This window comes from Bactrocera latifrons, unplaced genomic scaffold (assembly GCF_001853355.1).
Source record: "Bactrocera latifrons isolate USDA-ARS-PBARC rearing strain unplaced genomic scaffold, ASM185335v1 scaffold_112, whole genome shotgun sequence".
Classification (NCBI taxonomy): domain Eukaryota; kingdom Metazoa; phylum Arthropoda; class Insecta; order Diptera; family Tephritidae; genus Bactrocera; species Bactrocera latifrons.
The window spans coordinates 697,111-705,495 of record NW_017534542.1 but is presented as its reverse complement, the minus strand read 5'-3'; positions in this window follow the sequence as shown (position 1 = coordinate 705,495).

Below are 8,385 nucleotides of genomic sequence, written 5' to 3'. Positions count from 1 at the left end.
GAGTCACGGGACATTTGTATTCAACTATTTTGAAAAGAAAAAAAATTATTAAAAATATACAACATTTATTAAATCCTTTAGATTCAAAAATTTTAGCACAAGACTTGAAAAATTTCAATATTTGAGGTTAAAGCATAAATTACAGCATAAATATTATTTTATTAGTCTTAGTCTTCGTTTTGTGTTTTACTAATAATTCGTTTGTTTTTTAGATTTTACTTGAATTTTTTTTGTGAAATATTAATGATTTATCTCTTCTTGAAGCATCAATGCGTAAGCCACAGCTTGAATATTATTTTATTTAATTATTTGTCTTCATTTTATTTGATATTTAATTTTTTAGATTTTACTTGATTTTATTAATGAAAATTAATAGAATCTTTCTTTCTGCGATATTAATGTAAAAATCGCGGCGAAATTTTATTTACTTATAATTTTTATTTCCCATTTTTAAAGTGAACCTAATTTTTTTTTTTTTTATTAATTTTCATTCTTTAAGTGATAATTTATATTGTTATCATTTCATTTTCCCCCACATAAGCGAAATTTGATTTTCCCTGACGAAAGTATAATTATAATGATATAAATTTAAAACAAACATACAACAAATTAGCGTAAAAGAATTCACTAAATTGTGTTTGTAGAGCACACACAGCGCCAGTGCAAAAATCCGCTCGTCCATAAGCTGCAAAATGTGTGCGAAAACATCAATATTTTGCACGGAAACACACAACTTTTTCTCGGCCATTCGCCAATTTAATATGTGTTGTTTTTCTTTGCCTTGCCTTTCAACTTTCTGCTGCCGCTGCTGTTGCTGTTGCTCTACAGCTGCGGTGGCACTCTGCGCAAACAGCTGATTTCAATTTATTATGCTATTTTTGCCTTGCCGCACCTACTTGCTGTTGTTTTTGCAGCAACAACTAAACGAAAACGAAAAAACACAATATTATTTTGCTCGCTCCACGTTCGCACAAGCGCTTGTGCCAGGCCAACGACGAGACAGTGAGGCAACAGCGAATTCAGCAGCAGCGGCGGCAATGGCGCTAGCGCTACTTCCTTGACACAAAATTACACAGCATCAACAAATTTCAAGCGTTTTTCGCATAAAATTTATACTTTCGGTGCACTTCCCTAACTTTGCAAGAAATCACAACACAAACGCTAGATCCTTGCAGCAACAAAGAGCCACTAGGAACAAGTAATTGCACAAAAGGCACACAGAAATAATAAACAACCTGATTTTCGCCTATAAATTTATTCCGTGTTGTTATTGCAGCTTTTACACATGTACGTACGTGTTTTGTCTTCACCCACTCGCTCGCTTGTTCGTTCTGTGACTTGATTTTTTGGTGTATGTTTTAGCTTTTATTTCAATTTCTAATCATTTGATGTTTACTCACTAAATATTCACTACACTTTTTTTTAATTACATTCAATTCTGTTTACTTTTGATTACGCACTAATAATATCTATGAAAATATTAAACTTTTACTACAAAGCGACACGTTTTGTTGTTGCATGACCCAATACGCAACGGGAAACACTCGCGACCGAATGACCACATTCGTTGAAAATCCGTTTTAAACTGAATTCCAATCAAATTCGGACGCAACATATTAATGTCAGTCCACGCTGCTCTCAGCGCTTCACTATGTAATTACATATGTTTGTCCACTGTTATATGCATATCTAGTTAACATACACGCCTGCATGTACATGTTTGTGTGTATATTGGATAAACAACGAATGAATGGAGAAACAAACAAATACTCACAACACTTTGCCATATGACATTCGCAGCTCAGCACTCAACATTTGTGAGCGAAATTTTTAACAGCATGTGGCGCTGTCAAGTGACTGCATTGAGCGCCAAATGCCAATTGGCATGGCTCTCTACAGTTGCATTTAGTGGCAGTTGCTCTCGCTCACATATGCTCGCTAGCCCCCCTTTACATTTGTTTACGAATTATATCGTGCTCACTTGGTGTTTTATTTCAGAGCGGCATATAACGCGTTTGTGTGGGTAATTCACTTGTACTTTTTGTTAGAAAGAGATGAGTATTGTGCTTTGTTATTAACTGCCAGGTGAAGTTTAGTGTTGCGCTAATGCAACACTAGTAGAGTGTGACAGTTGAGAGTGGTGGCGAGTTTTAGGCACCACTGTAACTTTGCATTTTCCTTACATTAGAAAAAATAAAAAGTCAAAATAAATAAATTAAGAAAATATAAATATAATTAAAGCTAAATTAAAAAAAGAAAATATTTTAAAAAATATTAAAATAAAAAGGAAGATAACAAAAATTAACTAAAATGAAAAAAATAATAATAAATAAATTTAAAAAATATAATCCAATTTCGGGAAGTATAGTCCAATTCATCTGCAAAGTTCAAACACTTTCGTAAAGCAGTCGGTAAACTTCGTAAATATTTCTAGTGCCCTTTTAGAATTATTCATGCTTTAACCAAACAACAACTTGTTTAATTGAGTTAAAGAAAGAGATCAGTATCGTCACTGCTTCTGCCACTTGTTTACTACACAACAGACACAGTCTATCTCTAAGTCTTGTACCAAAGACTGTCGTATTGAAACCCTTTTCACTGGAGTCATACTTACAACACGACCAAAAATCCCGCTTAGGACTTTTCTATCAAAAGCTCACAAAAGCTCGGGTACTGAAAGTGGCTATATATCTCTCAAGAACGGCACCAAGTACCTTGGGGCTGTCTTAGCAACCTGATGTGTAAGTACAACGTAGAAGAAAGAGTAAGAAAATCCAATTGATAGGGTTCAGGGGCTCGCTGCGCTGTGCATAACCGGGGCTTTAACAACAATTCCAACAGCTGCTCTTGAACTGGTACTAAACCTGTCACCTATAGACCTCTTCGCTGAAAACTGTGCAGCAAAATCGTCATTACGACTACTGGCTGCAGGAGAATTTCAGGCATAGCTCCGTGGGTAATGGCGGTTTTTCAAACACCGTCTACATGATCTAATTTTTCAACTGAGAAAGAAGTTTCAAAAAGAGGGTTGGTGTTAAGGTTAGCTACGCACAACAATCTAAACTGTCCATAGTTAGGTATAAGGCTGCCTTTTACCTTTGCCGAATCACTGCAGTATATTTTAAGCTATTGCGAAAGCCGCGGAGCTGGCAATGAAGGCAGTAACCTCGTATCGCATATCGGCAAGAAGTGTCTTGGGAACCATGGCAACAGTGGAAAGTTTTGCTAGCAAATTTACTTCTACTGGGTGCAGGCCACAAAGACATCGAGAGCAATAAAATAATGAACAAGATTGCCACGAATTTTGAACGATTAGCACCCAAAAACATGATCAACATGCATTGTCTATACGACGATCTGAACAGAAGCAAGGCAAAGAAAATCAAAACCCGATGGAACGAGGTACCTGGGGGCAAAACTGCAAAAGTTGTGTGCAAAGCGATAAATCGGAAATATACAAAATTCCTATTAGCACTCTATAGAAGAGACTGTAGGAACATGGTCGGAATACTAACTAGTTACTGTCTGGTGTCGACACACGTCCGTAGCAAGAAGCTGACAGATAGAGGAGACTGCAGGTCTAGAGCAAGACACCAGGGTAACAATGGAACATCTCTTTTGCACTTGTTTCTCCGCATTGACTGTCGCCACTATATGAAACTTTTTAGGAGGTAGGGGTAGTAAGGACACAGAGTCTGTTAAAGTTCGTGTCAAGCACAGCCATTCTCATGGATGGATCTAGTAACTGTTAAGCAGGGATTCTCAAATCTTATACTTAGCTGAATCTTGACTTGGTATTCCTCGCATCAAATGTGACACAGGTTCTTACCTAAATAGCTGTGAACGCTGGTCTTTTGTAATTCCGGAAACTCTTAGGTAGTGATCAGCAGAAATTTTAGATCGCCGAAGCTCTTTGAAACTAGTTACAAGAATTTTATTAAGGTGACTAATATCAATACCCCCAACTTCGATGGGTTCGCCGCTCGTATTTCCACCGAGATAATTTAACTCCAGTCTGGAAAAAGCTGGGTAGTTAAGAAAAGGCGAAGTGTGATAATTCGCCCGACTCGTTTGTTGGCAAGCGGCGTCTTGTTATTTTCGGATGTTTTCTTTATCTCCCACAGCTTTTTCCATTCGTTTTGCCAGAAAACCAATTTGGGACATTACTTATAACGAATATTGCCTCATTTGGCACTGTTCGTTAGGCTGATGCAACTCTGAGAGCTATGATGCGGTGCACTCTTACACACCGAGGGGTATATGCTAATTTGTTAGCAGTAGTAGCTCTGTTTTTTTCCGTATCATGACCTCATTAAGCTTTCTTCGCGCTTCTTCTGTGTCTCATACAATTAAGTATGAATCGTCTGGCATTTCGAGTTTTAGTATAGCGACGTAGCTGATGTGATACAAGTCTAGTCCTAAAATGTATGCTGCTCTTGAGGTGACAGCTATCTGTCGTGATCACTTTCTAGTTTGGTACAGCAAATTTATGCTACTAGTCGGAGACTTTAAGGCTTGTTTCGAGGTCATATCCACCCATCGAAAGCGCTGTTGAAGGCATTTTGGTCTCTGCTGTTTTATAGATTCTAGAGTTGATCTGTTGAAAATTTTTTTCATTGGGGTTTTTTTTACGTGGCGGGTTCCAAACCCAGCTCACAACCCTATGTAGGGGATATTTCACTTTCTCACTTTAGCTCGCCTTCAAACGGATGTTCTTATGCTACCCAGAGGATACTTGGTCAAATCCCGGAAGTCGTGAGCCGCTTAAGTCATATGTAAAAGAATCGTTTCTAGGCACTCCCAAGTGAAGGTCGATCAGAGAACTTTCCTCACTTTCGTGAACTTCTACACATGACTCAATTCTCCAATGATCTGCCAGGTCTACAGACATGTTTTCTAGAGGTGAATTATCTAGTTTTGTTGATAGCCACTTCGAGTCTGGGTTTAAATAATCTTTCGTATAGCTTCCCCGCTGTGGCAAGCATGCATAGTGGACGGTGTACCGATGGCGAGTTGGGGTCTCCTTTTCTCTTACTGATTAGCACCAGCCGTTGCTTTTTCAAAGGTTTAGGGAGTATTCCGGCTTCATGGCAGGTGTTGTACATTTTCAATAGTGTTGCCGGCCGCTCTGCAGCGATTATTTTCAGGATTTCTGCTGGGATCCCATGCGGGTCGGGTAATTTATTGGTCTTGTGCTGTTCAGTGACTAGTCGCAGCTCTTCGAGGGTGAACTCTGGGATTTGCGGAAGACTTAGAGTTTGTTCTGGATCACTAGCACTGTTTTGTGTGTGAGGAAGAGTGCGTTTACGATGTGATCTATATTGGAAGCGGTTAAGTCTGGTGGCTTTGCTCGAACAAGGAGTTTCTTCCCCTGCATCTCGTGTATGATCTGCGAGGCGGAGGCATGTGCGTCTGAGCTATCATGCTTTGTGTTTGCTGAGCGAAGCCTTGGGCAATGATTTTTGACATGCTCTTGTTATATTAAGCATTGTGTGCTTGACAGATTTCCTTGCAGGTTTTGGCTAGATGCGTTCTGCCTGTCTATTGCGGACATTAATTTCGAAGTGTTTGTTATCGAAATATTCCACTTTCGTATTCCAGCAGTTTTTCTGTGCAAACGATTTGTTTCAGTGTTGATCGTAAAAGAGATGTAATGAAAAAGTATGATTGCTGCCAGTGTAATCTTCTAAGACTTTCCATTTGGTGTGATTTTCCATATTGAGCACCATTTCTATAATGCGCTTCCCTCTCGAGAACGTGCTTGGCATACACCACTCTAGGGCTTTTGGATTTAGATCTCCAGCGTTTATTAGTTGACCTTCTATAAACCGGGCTGTGTCCTCAATATTGTCGAGCTTTTATTTAACTACTTGTATGCTGTCGCTTGGCGGGAAGTAGCAGCTTATTGTTGTGAGAAGGTCGCATTTGGCCCAAATCCTTTGGCATCCTTTATTTTGAAATAATATGTTTTATAAACATTGCTATCAAAATTCTTAGAGAAAAACACAATTTTTTATTCAATTGTATTAAAGTATAAAATTTGTATTTTATTAAACTATTTTATTTTTTTTTTTTTAGTTTATACAAAAGTTAAACACACAGAAAATTATTATTTAATACACAAATACCATGTACATACACATTTTGGGAATAAATTATACTGCTATATACCTATATACAAATTTATGTCTACATATTTTGTCTATGTTAATACTAAAACGCGAGCTACAAATTAACAGACATATTTACATACATTTAGGCCCAGGTATACCCAATCATTTAGTACATTTTGTAAAATTTTCCAAATTTTTCCAGTTGGGGATATATGTTTTTGTTGTAAATAGATCGCAAAATATATAGTTGTATACATATATGTAAGTATGTATGTATATGTATGTGTATATATGTAATATAACATATATGTATATATCATTTGTTTATAGTTATTTGGAAGAGGCAAAAATACTTCTCAAAATAAAGTAGTCGGTCTTAATGGGTATAAAAATCGGAACATATATCCAGATATATATAGTAATTGTGGCGATTTCTTTTGGCAATACAGCAAGTTAGAAATAGACTTACAAATATATATATATACCTACTATATACTATTTACAAAATTTATTATAAAAAAAAAATTTCTTTAAAATTAAGCTTTACAAGTAATTTTCTATAATTATAATTTATAATATATTTTTTATATTATTTCTTACGTTTTTAAATATTTTCTATATTTTTCCTTTCTGTTTTCTTAGTTCTCAAGTGAAAAGGCACACTTTTTTCATTTATTTTCACTATTTTTTAACGCATTGTACGACATCCACTAAAGCTGAAGGAACCAAATACACTGATCAATTTACTAAGCAATGTAAGTCTGCTATTTATAAACCTTAAATTAGTTACTTTTGGTACATTACTAGTCCATGCTTAAACTTCCTATTATTTTCACTAATATACTAGTATAATAATTTGGCCCTTCACCCCATTTCTTTAACCAACGACTTGGTGTACTCAAGAAAATCGAAGATCTATCCAAGCTATATGTGGGATATTGGAGAGTTTTAGGCAATTCAAAAGCTCCTCCAGGACCTAGTGTATTTTTGCGAAACGCTCTCCATATCTTGAATAATTATTTTACAGATTACTCAACTTTCCGTAACTCATCTCAATGCACGACGCTGCAATTACTGACTGAAAACGAATACCTCTTGGCTATGGGGTTCCTTCAATCGTTTCTGAAGAACTTAGTCGGGAAACGTCCAACTTCTAATTGAAAACGAATTCCCGTTGAAACAATTTTTGATACATTTGACAATCAGAGATAAATGGCGGTCATTTCAGAGCTCGAGAGTTTGGCAGTCTGCAAACAAATGACCACCAAGATGGTTCATCAAACGATGATCTTCGTAAACTCGTTAAATTTTATATTATTTTTATCTAATTATTTAAAATGAAATGAATAAAAAAAAATTAATAAAAAACATGAACTTCACAATATAAAATATTAGAATGAAAAAAAAAAAATAAAATTCCAATTGAGAAACTTCTTCTTTATCCGGAAAATTATAAGAAAAATGTATAAAATAAAGAAAACACTGTAAATTAATTTAAAAAATATTGCATTGACATCATTTATTCAGATATTTTTATAATTAAATTAATAAAAATTATAATAAACTTTTAGAAAAAAATTATTTCACTATTCAATGAATATTTATTTCAACAATGCGCAACATTGTATGTATATTAATTAATTTTTATTCACTATGTAAAAATTAACACTAAATAAAGTAGGTAAAATTTTTTAATGAATAATTCATTTTTAAAATACCTCGTATGTATACAAGTATATGGAAATAAATTTATGTATGTAAATAATAATTTTCAACGCTCCACATTTCACACGCTTTCTCACTAACTAACAGGCGCTCACTCTACACATTTCCTTAAGTAAATAATACAAATTTAACATATTGAGCAAAAATTAAATTAATTAAACAATATTTAAAATTAACTTTAAATACTTCAATTACCAGCAATAAATCGTATTGTTTTGTGGTTATGATAAATGATAAATTATAAATAATTTTTTTATAAAAACTATAAAGTTGCTTATAAAATATAAAAACATGTTGAAATTAAATTTTTATTAAAAAAAATTCTATGCAAAAATTTGAAAGGCAATTTTTTTAAACTTTTAGAAATTGATATTGATATTTAAAAAAATTAAAAAGTTAAATTTTTAAACAAAATATTTAACAAAAATTTCAAATATTATCAGTATTAAGCTTTTATAAAAAAATTGTATAGTTATCATTTTATCTACAATTTCTAAGCAAAAATTTTAATGTTAAATTTTTCCAAAAAAAATTGAAATTTGAAAAA